The sequence below is a fragment of the Pteronotus mesoamericanus genome, unplaced genomic scaffold (genome assembly GCF_021234165.1).
Source record: "Pteronotus mesoamericanus isolate MK-2021 breed Mesoamerican mustached bat unplaced genomic scaffold, CSHL_Meso_final contig_69, whole genome shotgun sequence".
Lineage (NCBI taxonomy): Eukaryota > Metazoa > Chordata > Mammalia > Chiroptera > Mormoopidae > Pteronotus > Pteronotus mesoamericanus.
The window spans coordinates 3,223,683-3,239,612 of record NW_026555237.1 but is presented as its reverse complement, the minus strand read 5'-3'; the positions used below and the strand labels follow the sequence as shown (position 1 = coordinate 3,239,612).

Sequence of the window (15,930 nt, the reverse complement as noted above, 5' to 3'; positions counted from 1 at the left end):
TTCTTTCAAGGAAAGATGGTGTTCCATGGAAAAAGCAGATAGTTCTGCTTACAACTCAGCCACATGGGTGTCTTTCTTCCACAGCCATCCTAGTATGTGTACTTACCATTTCTTCTCAGAGAATATTAGAAAGATGTGTACACAAGGGCCAGCATTTATAAAATTAATACTCTTTACTACTTCATCAAGGATATTCCTAAATCAATTAAAAAAACCCAAAACCCAGGGGGGGTGTGGCAGCAAACAGTAAGAGGATTTTGTGCCATCCTTTTGATTCCTGATAAGGCAGTGTCAGCAGTATTAATACTGTTTTGTACACCATCAGTACAAATGTGAACCCAATAAAAAAAAAAAAAAGACAAAGAACATGCATTATTATAAAGATTTTTTTAACCTCGGGACTCCAGGAAGTCTTGCAGATTTCCTGACGCCTGGGGACCACCATTTGATAATTACAGAATTAAAAGAGGGAGAATGTGAGAAAAAGGTCATAATGGAAACAAACGGTTGAATTGAACTTAGTATACAATAATTTTATTAAAACAGACTTCAAGATACAGACTTCAAGTGCCACGAGAAGCAGATTAGGAGAAAGACTGGTGGGTTTTGTTTGTTTTTATCAGATCAGGAGACAGGATATCAAATGGGCCTTGAAGGATTGGTGCAAGTCATTTGAAGAAAGGGTTGGAAGGGAAAGGCTCAAAACGTGCCAATGAAAAACTGACCAAAACTGGCAAGACTGACCACTGAGAACTCGTGGATGTGAAAGACAAATAAGGAATAACACCAGGCTTTTGTTCCATTGCAGTCCTGTTTATAGGTGACAGTTAATATGTTGTCAACATTACTGTTTAAAACTGTGAGGGAGGAAAGCCCTTTACACTGATACGATGATGCAGAGGTGGGGAGTCGGTGGTCAAGACTCAATCTGTCTTTAGATGAAAACGCTCTAGAAAAGGAGTATGTCAGAAGGAAAAATAGTTTTGCTAGTATATTTCTGATTATTTAAAAAGCCGGTGGAAGTGTATGGCAAGGAAATGGAGATGCCCGAAAATATTCACATAGTTCTTTAACAACTCAAAGGAAAATACTTTTGCTGAAAACGCGTTCCTGAAATATTGTTATTAAAATGTAGGATCCAAACTGGTCGGGTTCAGAGACGCCAGCTCAGCGAACGGCGCAGCACACCGAGCGCTTTCAGACCGGGCTTTCCGCGGCCTGTCGCAATTTCACTAAAGCGGGCGCTTTGCGCTTGCCGTACGTGGACTCTACCACTGCTCTCCGAGGGGGGTTCGTCGGCGGCGGTGCAAAGGGGAGCGCGGAGGGTCTGTGCGGGAAAAGCCGGGTGCTCAGGAAGACGGTAGTTTCACGGATCCCTAACCAGCCCGTCCTTTCCCCCTCCGCTACTGTCTAGTCCGAGCTTCTCTGTGTCTCCGCTCGGCGGCAGGTGAGCGTGGGGCAGCGGGCTCCCAGGCTTCGCCGCGCACCCCCATGTCTGCGGGGCGAGTGGCGGCGGCCGGCCGGGGAGGTGGCCGCGGGCACAGTAATGGCAGCGCTGTGAGCAGGGGAACGCGAGTGACAGCCACCGCCGCCCACCCTCTTCGCCGGGGCTTCGTCTTTCATTCCTTCAGGCTGCCTCCCCTCCCCTGTCCCCTGTCCCTTGTCCCGCTTCTGCAGAAGGTAACCCCGCTGAGGGTCCGGGAGCCGGCTGCAGACGCCGGGAAACTTCCCTTCCCGGTTGATGGGTGGCGGGGATGGGGCGGAGGAAAGGAGTTAGGGGCCAGGAGGGGGGAGGGGAGAGGGGGAAAGCGGGTGGCCGGGGAAGATGGTGTCCTGTAAGTGTCCCCGGCTCCCCAGAGCGCTGTCTCCTAAGCCCTGCCACCCTCCCTGGACTGGATTCTGGGCCTCCCCAACCTGGCTTTGGCCGCCCCTCCCTCGGCCCCATTTTCCTCCGAAGGAAGGAAGGTGAGAGAGTGCGTGTATTCATCGGCTTATTTACGTGCTCACGGAGACACATATCTCCGTGTATTTGGCAGTGGGGGCGGCATCGATCTCTTACATCCTTACCACCAGTATTTCCACTTTTGTTTCCTCAGATAACGAGGATTGAGAGCTATGGGGAGAAGTAGCATATGTACATGGTAGCCTGTCTCAACACTTAGGGTTTGGTGAAATAAGATCCTTAGACTCTCTACAGCATTTACACACTTAGGGAGACAAGACCATTCTTTACCATCCCACAAATACATGCATGTAAATAAAACATCTGTGAATTACACACTTATTGTTAAGCCTTATTATTTCCCTCATGGATTACTATTACGAGTTGAAAGACAGTACTTTGGAAGTTTAAATTTTGAAGACAATAAGATGTAAACTGTTAACGTGCGCTATAGACTCATTGACTTTACACTATAAAAATCTTTTAACTAGACCTGTCCCAAACCAACATTAATAGTAAACTATAGGAAGTAATGACTTTGTTCAGATTGACTACGGACTACATAGTAGACATTTTAAAACACCCAAAAGATTGTCTCAGTTCACACTCCTTTCCAAGGCAGACAAATGAGCAGACTAAGTATACTTTGCCTCTTTTGCCTAAACTCTCATGTTTGGAAGAGCCTTCCAAAAGAATCACAGGTGAAATAACAGACGTACACAGTGTTTTGAGTTTTCCTTTAAAATGATTTTTTTAGGTATTGTTTACAGGTTGCGGGAACATTTCTGCAGTGTGCATGCACGTGATGTGTGAAAAATACCTTTTCTATGTGTTTCAGTGTTCACATGCATCTGAAATACTCTTCCTTCACCCTCTACACTCTGCTGATTTCCAGTGTTTTAAAACTGTGAAATTAGCTTATCTATCCATGTCCTTTATTCTTACCAGCCTGTCACTAAATTAAGTATGGTGGACTTCTTTAAAGTCAGTTTTGTCTTATCTATCAGTTAAATATTTATTAAGTACCTGGTTCTTATGCCAAGCATAAGACACTGAAGCTCCTGCCCTCCTGGAGTTTAAGTTCTGTTGGTGGGGGACGAAGGGGGGGGGGGAGAGCGAGAGAGAGAGAGAGAGAGAGAGAGAGAGAGAGAGACTATAAGTAAAAATAGTTTTAGAGAATTATGCTATAAAGGAGATAAAATAGGGAGTTGTGGTAGTGACTGGGTGACTACTTTTGATGCTGTGGTCAGGAAAGACCTGTCTGAAATGAACTTTGACCTGATGTTTGAAAAGTGAGAGGCTATTTAGCCTTTGGAAACCTGAAAGAAGGGTTCCTGTCAGAGGGAACAACTAATGGAAATGCTCAGAGGTAGTATCAAGCTTGGGTTCAGCGAACTGAAAGAAGCTCAGAGAAGGCTCTTGTGAAAGATAAGAAGGTCACAGCCAGAGGCCAGATCACGTGAGGTCTTATTGTCCTAAGGCATTTGGCTTTTATTTTTAAAGTACATGGAAAAGCTATTGGAATTATTGGAAAGCTGGGAGTGGTAGGGCCTGATTTACAGTCTGACTGTGGAGGAGATGGGATAATGGGAAAAAGGAAGCAGGGAGACCAGTGAGAAGAAGGCTGTGGCAGGCTGTGTAGTGACTGGAACATTAGAGACAAGTAAAAAAGGTTTTGAGATATATTTTGGAATTAAAGATATTTATTGGACTGGTGGTTTGGATGGAGGTGCAGCTGGTTGGGACGGGTGATTCCCAGGTTTTGGGCTTCAGCTGGAGGATGGTGATGGCCATGCTTTGAAATGGGGAAGTTGAAGGAAGCAGGTGTTATATGGGGATAGGGTAGAATTGGACATGTTAAGTAGAAACTGTTAGATGTTCAAGCAGATGTGAGAAGTAGGCAATTGGATATACATGTCTGGAATTTAGTGGAAAGGTTAAGGAGTCATTTATTCAACAAATTGCAGTGGGATTATAGTAGTGAGAAAATAGATTAAAAAATCTCTACCTTAATGGGACATAAATCTGGTGAGGAGAGAAAGAGATGGGGAATCATCAGCATTTATGTGTTGGCTTATTTATGTTTTGAATAAAAACTACATTCACATGATTCAAAATTTAAAATGTTTGATGAGGAATAGAATGAAAATCTCTATTTTTTGTCTTCCATCACCCAGTTTTGGTTGGAGCCACACAATGTTAAGTGTTTTCTTACATGTAGTACTTCCAAAGATATACTTTGTGCACATGCAAGCAAATATGTGTGTGTGTATATATTTTTTCATCCCCACTTTGAAAAGTGGTAGCATACTTCACGCACTTTGCCAGCTTGTACATTTTAGAGTATTCAACAGTATTTAAAAGTTATGAAACAAGATGGGACCAATTCTAAGTAAAGAATGTAGAAAACTGGAGAAAGTCATGGATCATGGCAAAAATTTCTGATTTGGTCTTTGCCCAGTGACCTATGGATATGTGGTGGTTAAAAGAGCTTTTCATGAGACTGTTTTTTTTTTTTTTAGATTTTTATAATTTATTTTTAGAAGAGAAGGGAGGGAGAAAGAGAAGGAAAGAAACATTGATCAGTTGTCTCTCGCACACCCCCAGCCAGGGACCTGACTGGGAATTGAATCAGAGACCTTTTGGTTTGCAGGAAGACACCTAACCTACTGAGACACACCAGTGAGGGCCTGCCAGACTTTTTAAACAAAAGTTTGCATTGTTTCTATTGTTCCCCCTTTCTTATCTGTCCTTTTTATATGCTAGAAAATTATTTGGTTATTACTGAAAACTGTTTTTATGTATGTACTGTCGGTGAAATTCAGGTGAATTGACAGGACCAGGCTGAATCTTAATATTTTGAAGACTTTTTGATTGGCTAAAGTTAAATCTGGGAAAAACAAGCAGAAATTTGGAATGTTCTCATGAGATTTATAACAAGTTATTGCTACTTGAGATGTATGACTGAATTCTCAATCAGTTATCAGTTAATCACAGTATCTATTCAGAGTGATCTAGTTCCTTGCTTGGGTTTGAATCTTAACAGTAATGTTTCTACTACATAGCAGATGTTAGCACAATCCTTTTGTTACTTTCTTTAATATGTAGATTCATCCTATGTTACTACTTTGATTTGTAAAGGCCTATTATAGGTACTGGAACCATGCAGTTCCTTTGATTCTTCAAACTTAGAGGACTAGTGTGAGGATCATAATGTTAGCATCTGCAATGACTTTTGGGATGCAGTTGAACCCTGTTGATTGAGTCACCTGGAGAGAGGGTAGATAGAATGTTATCTTTAAGTTGCTTTAAGCATTATTGCTTTGAAGAATTAAAAATGCTAACTCATACTGTGTTCTTCAGTGAATTTGTAATACTTTCTGTATTGGATAGCATTGTGATTTTCAGTTAGTCTTTAGCCAGGTACTCTCTATATAATTGATCTGCCTGTATTTTTTTGCTGAGGTTGTTCTTGATTTAAGAACTTCAGTTTCATTTTTGTGATTATATTTATTATTGTTACCTCTCTTTTATTATTTTTTTGACTGAGGTTAAAGTAAGCAGCTAGTTTCTACATCGGAGAAATAAAACCTTTGATAGAAAATATTTAATAGTACTTTCTGAAGCATTAGACACTAATTATTACATGTAAGACCACTGTATGAAATATGTGGTGAGTTTGTTAAGCTTACTTAAACTCTGTAAATGTCCTATTTGAAGATTTAATTATCCAAAGGATTTTCATTTATACACTTCAACATTGTAAGTGGTGTTACTGTTGTTATTTAATCATTAGATTATAGTCTGTATGTGTCAGAATTTTTCATTAATCGGGTTGACAGTTTATCATTTTTGTTTCTTTTATCAGCTGTAAGCTTCTTGAGGGCAACATTTCTAGCACCTGGTAGAGGTCTGGAATATAGGAAATATTTAGTAAGTATGAATTCAATGACTTAAGTCTTGTTCTAATGTAGGCTGCTTTTAAAATATTGAAATGTTAGATTTATGCTGAATAAATAGTTCCTGATTTTCTCAACTTTGTTTTAATGCAGTTGAAGGATATAGAAGTACAGAATACCTAAAAACATGAAAAAAATTCTTTTTGAAATTTTATACTTACAGAGAAGTTGCAAAAATTGGTACAGAGAGCTCACGTATACTCTTCACCCAGCTTTCCTTAATGTTAACAACTTACATAACCAGAATACAATGATCAAAACCAGGAAATCAGCAGCGGTACAATACTATTAACGAAATCACAGACCTTATTTGAATCTCACCAATTTTTCCACTAGTGTCTGTTTTCTGTGTTAGGATTCAATCAATCCAAGATTAGACATGGCATTTAATTGTCCAATCCTTGACAGTCTTTTATCGCTCATGACTGTCACACCTGTGATGAGTGTGATAAGTTATTTTGTAGAATGTGTCTTAATTTGTTTTTGATGTTTTCTAATTATTAGATTGAGGTTAGGCACTTTTGGAAAAATACTACACAAATGATGTTGCATCCTACTCAGTGCATCATATCACAGGGTACAGGATGTCATCATATTGTATTAGAGATTATATTCTCATTTGGTAAAGGTCATGTCTGTTAAATTTCTCTACTTGTAAAGTTACTAAATATTTTTCTCTTTGTAAATACTAGCTATCTTGGAGATTCTTTGTAACTATGCAGATATCTCCTCAAACTCTTACCCACTCATTGTAGCATTCTTTGGTAGATCTTGCCTGTTAGAATTATAGAGAGGTTTGTCTGATGGTGATTTCATATTTTTCTCATTTCCTTCTACACTTAATGGAATTTTTCTATAAGGAAGAACTGTCCCCTTGCCATAGTTATTTATTCAGTAATTTGTTTATATCAGTACTGAGTTACAGATATTTGTTTTATTCTATTGCTTATAATCTAATACTGTCATTATTTATTTTGTTGTTCAAATTGTTCCAGCTATAGCCTTCAGGTTGGCTCTGTCTTTTTAGCATGCTCCATCTTCTTTGAGATCTTATATTTTCTCTGCTGCAGCCCTGGAATCAATCAGTTCTCCAAGGAGCTCTGATTTCTTCTATTGGAGAATGTTATTTAGAAACCAAGATCTGGATGCTATGTATGCTCATTGTCACTGGGATATCATTGCTCCTAGGCCCTCTCAGTGACAGACTAGAAATATATATATGTATACTAATCCCTAATCCATGCACACATAAACATCTATGTTTATTTCTATATCTTTTAATCTGTGTATTTGTATTAAAAACCAGGAGTTCATACTGATAACTCTCAAGCCAGTCAAACACTATAGTTTATGCTACCCATCCACCTTGATTTATAACTACTAGTTTCTGATAGTGAGAAATAGACCTTACTTTTGTAATAGTCATAATAATTACGTAAGTACTATGAAGTTATCAGAATAATGAATAAAATGTTACAACAAGGAAAAGATCGTCAAGTAGTTCTCAGCCTTAAAAAATTTTTATCAAAAAGTATTTGTTTTATTTGTTCTGTCTGAACTAAAAATAATGACATTTTGTCTTCATAGTTCTAAGTATTGTTTTGATTAGTAATCATCCATTTAAAGTTTTTTAGAGAGCACTTTGCACTGAAATATGGATATCTCTGCATCAGAACTTTGTTGTCCACTTAAGAACTTAGAAGAAGGACAGAATTTACCCCCCCCAAAAAAAAAATTAGGATGGTCTTTGTTTTGTAGTTTTTAAAATTGTGGTAAAATACGCATAACATAAAACTTATTTAACCATTTTAAGTGTACAGTTCACTGGCATTAATTGCACTCACAATGTCTCCATTACCATTATGTGTTTCCAAATTTTTTTCATTACCCTAAATAGAAACTGCAACCATTAAGCAATAACTCCTTATTTCCCGTTTTGTTAGCACCTGGCAACTTGTAATCTACTTTTTATCTTTATGGATTTGCCTAGTCTTGGCATCATAAAATATTTGTGCTTTCTATCTGGCTTATTTGATTTGACATAATATTTTCAAGGTTTATCCATGATGTAGCATGTATTAACCTTTTTTTTTTTTTGGTGACAGAATCGTGTTCCATTTAGGTATATGCCACATTTTGCTTATTCATTCTTCTGTTGATGGGCACTTGAGTTGTTTCCACCTTTTGGCTATTGTAAGTAATGCTGCAATGAACATTGGAGCACAAGTATCTTTTCCAGTCTGCTTTCAATTCCTTTGGGTAAATACCTAGGAGTGCAGTTGCTGGATGCATCTGGTAATTTTATGTTTAGCTTTTTGAGGACCTGCTAAGCTCTTTGCCATAGTGGCTGCACCATGGTACATTCCTGCCAGCAGTGGGCAAGGGTTCAAAGTTCTCCACACTTTCTTCAACATTAGTTATTTTCCATTTTTTTGTTTGTTTTGATAATAGCTATCTTAACTGGGTGTGAAGTGGTATCTTCTTGGGGTTTGGATTTACATTTCCCTAATGACTAGTGATGATCATCTTTTCTTGTGCTTGTTGTCCATTTGTATATCCTTGGAGATGTCTGTTCAAGTCTTTTGCCTACTTTTAAGTTGATTTTGTTGTTGTTGAGGTATAGCTCTTTGTGTATTCTTGTCAGATATGTGATTTGCAAAAATTTTCTCCTATTCTGAGGGTTGTCATTTTTCTCTGTTGGTAGTGACCTTTGATGCTTGAAAGTTTTAAATTTTGGTGAAGACCAATTTGTCTGTGTTTTCTTTTGCTGCCTGTGTTTTTGGAATCACATCCAAGAAATTATTTCTAAATACAATGTCACAAAGCTTCCCTGTGTTTTTTCCTAAGAATTTTATAGTTTTAGCTCTTAATTATAGGTCTTTGGTCTATTTTGAATGAATTTTTGTATATAGTGTAAGTAAGGAAAATGTACTTAACATGGATTATTCATACATAGCTTAATTTTGGCACTTAGAGATAGCTACATCTGACTAGTTTCGAATTTAATTTTTAGAGGGATAAAAAGACAAACATGAAGAAGATAATCAAAGATGAAGGAACTTGTATGGCTGGATGATGAAAGGGATTGCATTTTTCCCTAACTCAGATAAACATTGACTAAACTGCGTATGAGAAAAATGGAATGAAAGAGAGCCTTTTTAATAGGTAATATAGGAGTAAAATATGAGAAGAGTGAAGACATAAATATTTCAGCAACATTATAGTTTTAATTGTCACTTGGTTCAAAAGTATGGATTGAAAATTAAAATTACAGAGGAGTTTAGAAAGTAATACTAACTCATCTTAACATTGTTTAGCAAACCTGAAATATATTTATAAATATTGTCTTTTATACTTTTTTTATGTTGTGCAGATGGAGAAAATGAAACAGCAACAAGTCTAAGATCACATTGTCATCAATAGAGCCAATTTAGAGGATAAGTTTCTTGACTCACAGACTCTTCATTTTGAGACCAGAATTTTTTTGGAGGGAGAGGCGATATATTGACATCTAGTAGAAACTTCCATGGCCCCCCTGAGACATTCAGCTTTTTGGTTGTGACTTGCCTTCTAGAAAGCTGCACTTGCACTATTCGTCCATCCATTTCTTCTGAGCCAACTTTGGTTTCTCCAGTGGTGAATAATAAAAATGCAGTACAGAGCAGTAAGAGCTTTGTGTTGAAGCCAGATAGATCCAGTTTGAATTCCAGGTTTGGTAGTTCAGAGTTCTGTGTATTTCACCCTAATTTTCTAAATGTCAGTCTCTCATCTTTGAAACAGGGAGAAGAGTTGCCATTATAGGGTTATTCTGAGCAATTAATGAGATAATATACATAATGCAATATGGTTAACATTTTCCCATAGGAGGAACCCTGAGCAGGATGTATTTTGCCAATTCTTTACCATCATCATAATTGTTCAATTACAGAGTTTTAAATAAAATAATAACTCTTTATTAACTACATAATTTTCATTTACCACTCTTTCACCGTCTTGTTTAAATTTGTTAAGTGTTTTATTCTTTTTGATGCAGTTGTAAATGGGATTGTTTTCTTAATTTCTCTTTCTGATATTTCATTATTGATTATAGAAATATGGCTGTTTTTTATATATTGATGTTGTATTGTGCAACTTTACGTCGATTATTCTAACAGTATTTTTGTGGAGTCTTTAGGGTTTTTGTATATAATATCATGTCATCTACAAATAGTGACAGCTTTACTTCTTTTTTTCTGATTCTAGTACCTTTCATTTTTCTTGCTTAATTGCTCTAGCTAGGATTTCCAATATGATGTTGAATAATAGTGGGGAGAGTATAGGATGGTAATAAAGGGTTTGTGTTATATTACCTTATTATGTTGGGATATGTTCCCTCTATACCCACTTTGTTCAGAGTTTTTATCATAAAAGAATGTTGAATTTTGTCATTCTTGTTCTGCATACTGAGACAATCATTTGATTTTTATTCAAATGATTAATGTTTTACCCCTTTGTTAATGTGGTAGATCATGTTGAATAAATCCTTGTTTCCCTGGAATAAATACCACTTGATTATGGTGTATGATCTGTTTAATGTTGTTGAATCTGGTTTGCTAATGTATTTTAGAGAGGGGGGAAGGGGAATGAGAAAGAGAGGAAGAGAAACATCAATGTGAGAGAAACATTGATTAGTTCCCTAGCCAGCGACCAAATCTTCAGCTGAGGCATATACCCTGACTGGGAATTGAACCCGCAGCCTTTCAGTTTGCAGATGATGCCCAACCAGCTGAGCCTCACCAGCCAAGCCAGGGCATGTTTGCTAATATTTTGTTGATTTTTTGCATCTATGTTCATTGGGAATGTAGACCTAAAACTGTCTGTTCTTGAGGCATCCTTGGCTAGTTTATGTGTCAGGGTAGTGCTGGCCTTTTTTTCTTTTTTTTAAAGATTTTAATTTACTTTTGGAGGGGAGAAGGGAGGAAGAAAGAGAGGGATAGAAACATTGATGAATGAGGGATACATCAATCACTTGCTTCTTATACACCCCCAGCTGGGGACCTGGGCCGCTACCCTATTTTTTCTGATACAGCTATAGCTACCACAGCTTTCTTTTGGTTTCTGTTTGCATAGAATATCTTTTTCCATCCTTTCACTTTTAGTCTGTATATGTCCTTACGTATTGTAGGCAGCGCATAGATGAGTCCTTTTTGTGTCCTGACTGGGAATCAAATTGTCAGTCTCTCGGTTTGCAGGATGACACTCAGTCCACTGAGCCACACCAGCGAGGACAGAGCTGGCCTTATGAAAAGAGTTTGGAAATGTTTCTTCCTCTTCTATTTTTTGGAAGAGTTTGAAGAGTATTTGTATTAATTTCTTGAATGTTTGGTAAACTTCACCAGTAAAGTCATCTCATCCTACATTTTTGTTTGTTGGGAGGTTTTTGATTCCTGAGGCAACCTCTTTAGTAATCAGTTTGTTCAGATTTTCTGTTTCTTCATGAGTCAGTCTTGGTAGGTTCTATGTTTCTAGGAATTGATCCATTTTTTCTGGGGTGTCAAAATTGTTGGCATGTAATTGTATTTCTGTGCTATCATTTGTAATGTCTCCTTCATTTCTGATTTTATTTGTTCGAGTCCTCTCTTTTGTTCTTGTTGAGTTTAGCAAAAAGTTTGTGGATTTTGAGCCAGAGGTTTGTCAATTTTGTTTATCTTTTCAAAAAATCACCTCTTAGTTTCATTGATCTTTTCTGTTTTCTTCTAAGTCTCTATGTCATTTATTTCTCCTGTGATCTTTGTATTTTTCTTCTTTGTACTAACGTTGGGCTTTGTTCCTTTTCTAGTTCCTTGAGGTGTGAAGTTAGGTTTATTTGAGATTTTTTGTTTTGTTTTCTTGATGTAGGTATATAGCACTATGAACTTCTCTCTCAGCACAGCTTTTGCTGTAGCCCATAAATTTTGGTATAAAATAGTTTAAAATTTTTTTTTATTCCTTCTTTGACCAGTTGGTCACTCAGTAGCGTGTTGTTTAATTTCCACATAGCTTTATTAATTGAAAAGAGTAAAGTGTTTTGCATGCTCACAACTGTCAACCTATTTTTGCCAAACCTGTTTTTGTGATTTTGTGTTTTCTTCTTGTAATTCATGTCTAGTTTCTCACCATTGTGGTAGAGAAGATGCTTGATATGATTCTGGTTTTCTCAAGTTTATTAAGACTTTTTTTATGGCTTAATATATTATCTGTCCTGGAGAATGTTGCTGTGTACATTTGAGAGGCATATGTATTGTGTTGCTTTTGGATGGAATGTTCTGTGTATCTGTTAGGTTTATCTGATATAGTGTGTTATTTAAGGCTGATGTTTCCTTGTGATTTTCTGTTTGGATGATCTATCCATTGGTGTTAGTGGGGTATTAAAGTCCCCTCCTCTTATTGTAATGCTGTCTTTTTCATCCTTTAGGTCTGTTCATATTTCCTTTACATATTAGGCATTCCTATGTTGGGCGAATGTATATTTACAAATATGATATTCTCTGTTTGGATTGGCCTCTTTATCATCAAGACCCCTTCTTTGTCTCTTATTATAGTTTTTGTTTCAAAGCCTACTTTTTCTGATACAGCTATAGCTACCACAGCTTTCTTTTAGTTTCTATTTGCATAGAATATCTTTTTCCATCCTTTCACTTTTAGTCTGTATATGTCCTTACGTATTGTAGGCAGCGCATAGATGAGTCCTTTTTTTTTTTTTTTTTTTTTTTTTTAATCTATTCAGCCACTTTATACCTTTTGATTGGAGAATTTAGTCCACTTACATTTAAGGAATTACTGATAGGTATGTACTTACTGCTGTTTTGCTTATTGTTTTCTGGTTATTTTGTAGATCCTGTCTATTTCTTCTTTACTCTTCTTTGTGGTTTGATGACTTTCTTCAGTGATATGCTTAGAGTCCTTTCTGTTTATTTTTTGTGTATCTACTACAGGTATTTGCTTTGTGGTTGTCTTGAGGCTTACATATAACAACTTATAATAGTCTATTTTAAGTTGATAATGATTTAAGATGGAATGCTCTCAAATGCTGTGCATTTTTACTTTTTCTACCTTTGCATTACAAATTGAGAGGGGTGTGTGTGTGTGTGTGTGTAAAAGATTTTATTTATTTATTTATTTAGAGAGATGGGAAAATAGGGAGAAAGAGAGGAAGAGACATCAATCGGTTGCCTCTTCCACATGCCCCTAAACCTGCATCGCCACAACCCAGGTATGTACTTTGACTGGGAATTGAACCAGCGACCTTTTGCTGTGAGGGTTGATACCCCACCAACTGAGTCATACCAGCAAGGGCCGTTTTATGTTTTTTGATGTCACACTTTACATCTTTTATTTTGTGTATCCCTTAATAAATTATTGTAGTTACGGTTATTTTTACTACTTTGTTTTTTAATCTTCCTACTAGCTTTATAAGTGATAACTCACTATATTTACTATGTATTTATTATTTTCTTACAAATATTATTCCAAGACTAGAGTTTTAAATTTTGATGATGTCTAATTTTTTATACTTTTTAATGGGCCAGGCTTTTTGTTTTAGCTAGGAGATATGTGCTTAATTCTTTGCTTAGGTTTTAATGTAATCTACCTAAATTATCCTTACCAGAGATGCCACTGCTTTCATTGGTCAAACATGCCAAGCAGTGCTGGAGGAGGAGTGGGAAGGGTCCAGGTAAAATATGGGTCAGGGGCCCAATTCTTCTCTCTCTTTGTTTTGTTTTGTATTGGTTTTTGTAAATAAAGTTTCAATGGAACACAACCATGCCCATTCATTTGCTTATTGTCTATGGTTGCTTTTGTGCTACAGTAATAGAATTGAGTAGTTGTAACAGAGACTGCATGGTTTTCAAAGCTTAAAATTTTTACTGTCTTGGGGGAGGTAGAAGAGAGTATAGGGGTGATAAATGGTGATGGAAAGAGACTTGACTTGGGGTGGTGAAAATATAGTATACCGATGATGTGTTATAGAATAGTATACCTGAAACCTATATAATTTTATTAACCAGTGTCACCCTAATAAATTCAATTAAAAAATTAAATATTTATCTAGCGCTTTATAGGAAAAGTTTGTTGACCCCTGAAACAATCTGTTATTCTCTGCCTTCCCCCTCCCCTTTTCTTGGAGATAACTCTCCTGGAGCCCTTTGTTCTTCTATGTTTATCTGGACAACTTGTTTTTAAAATCCGCATAGCTGCTGTTCTGAAAAATTCCTGTGCCTTTCTCTTCTGTTTCTCGGATCTCAAATCCTTCTTGGTTCCATTCCTCCTGGTAATCTATTCCATTTTCCTGAGGAAAAAAAGGCTGCATTGGACAATTATTTGCTATCACTTTTGGTGGAAAATTATAGGTGATTAGTTATTTTCCCCAAAAATTTTAAAGGAGTTGCTTTATATTACCTTCTAGCTTCCAGTGTTGCTATTAAGAAATTTAAAGACTTTCCAATTTCTAATCTGTTGTAACATGTTTTTCTTTTCTGGAAACCTTTGAAATCTTTATCCCAAGTATTTTAATAGATCAGAAGTGCCTTGTTATTTATTTTATGATAAAAAATTCTGGGTATTGAGTAGGCCCTTTTAAATTGGAAAACTCATGTTCTTCAGTTCTGGGATGTGTAGATGAAAAAGGGTTTCTATGAAAAGTAACCTCACAGGGTGATCTAACCATAAATTCCTAACTGGGCAGGTCATGGTGGTTTGTGATGCCCCAGGCAAATAACTTTTTTTTTCAGTTTTTTTTTAAATTTATTTTTTTATTGTTTAAGTACAGTTGTCTCCATTTTCCCACCTCCTCTTTCCCCTGTCGCTCCGACCCTCAATCCTTCTCCACTTTGGCTTGGTCCATGGGTCCTTTATACATACTCCTTGAATTGACCCTTCCTCTTCTTTACCCTGTTACTGTGGTTACTCCCCTCTGGCTACTGTGGGTTTGTTTTTTTCTTTCAGTGTTGCTGGTTATATTTTTCTTGCTTATTTGTTTGGTCGATTAGATTCCACTTAACTTCTTTAGTAAAAGGCTTATCTTTACTTTAAAGTAAGCCCTGTCCATTGTTTTTGTTCATCTAGATTAACATACCTTTGAAATGCCATTCATCTGACCCCTGATTGTAAAGCATGCCCTCCCTTAAGAGAGCACATAATCCTTTTATTAACAATTTAAAAATTTCAATTACAGTTGATATATGTTATATTAGTTTCAGGGGTACAACATAGTGATTAGAAATTTCTATAACTTCTGAAGTGATCACCCTAATTTGAGTACCTATCTAACACCATACATACTTATTATATTATTATTATTAATTATATTATTAATTAATTATATTAATTAATTATATAATAGTATAATTATACTATGCTGTACTTCACATCCCCAAGAATGTTTTTACACTAGGCACTTTGTACATCTTAAAGGACATATAATCTTCAAGTTAATCTGATACCTGCCTTGTTTTCTCCCACATTAATGTAATATTCCTATGTTCCCTCCTTAATCTCAGCTGCATTAAAAAACCCTGCAAAATATTATTCTCTGAAACATTTTTTAAGTCTCTTGAGATATTGCTTCCGTGTGTATCCTCTGTTCAACTCACATAAATTTCTATAGAAATTCTCTATAGGTTTGGACATGCTTATGTAGATATAGATATTTTTAATAATATTGTCTCTAATTTCTAGTGATTGAATATTAGACCTATTAGGATAATACTCTTTTCTTAGCTTTCTAATTTTTTTATCTACTTAATTCCCCTAATATTTATGAAACTATTCATGATGGGTTTTTTTTACCCTTTTACTTTGGAAAATTGCAAACCTATTAGAAAAAATGAGTAGTATAATAAATCCTTATGTACTTGTCACTTATCCCCAATGATTATCTATTCATAAGCAAGCTATTTAATTTTAAATCAAATTTCAACATTTAATATCATTTATAAATAATTTAGAATGTGTCCCTAACAGAGAAGAACTCTGACTTAAAATAAGACTCATTTTATAAGTATCATTCTA

General features: G+C 36.3%; 1 protein-coding gene across 7 annotated transcripts in view; it reads left to right on the top strand.

Annotated features, from left to right (window-relative positions):
* Nucleotides 1–1,298: 1,298 nt before the first annotated feature.
* CUL2 (cullin 2) overlaps nt 1,299–15,930 on the top strand; it is a 111,560-nt gene continuing 96,928 nt past the window's right edge. For 2 of the 7 annotated variants that reach the window (XM_054582319.1, XM_054582318.1), the window contains exons 1-2: nt 1,524–1,680; nt 5,811–5,875. The gene's annotated coding sequence lies outside the window, so the exon portion shown is untranslated. Of the gene's footprint in view, nt 1,448–1,523; nt 1,681–1,857; nt 1,966–5,810; nt 5,876–13,043; nt 13,133–15,930 lie in introns of those variants that run through there. The other 5 variants (XM_054582315.1, XM_054582314.1, XM_054582317.1 and 2 more) reach the window with 4 other exon arrangements.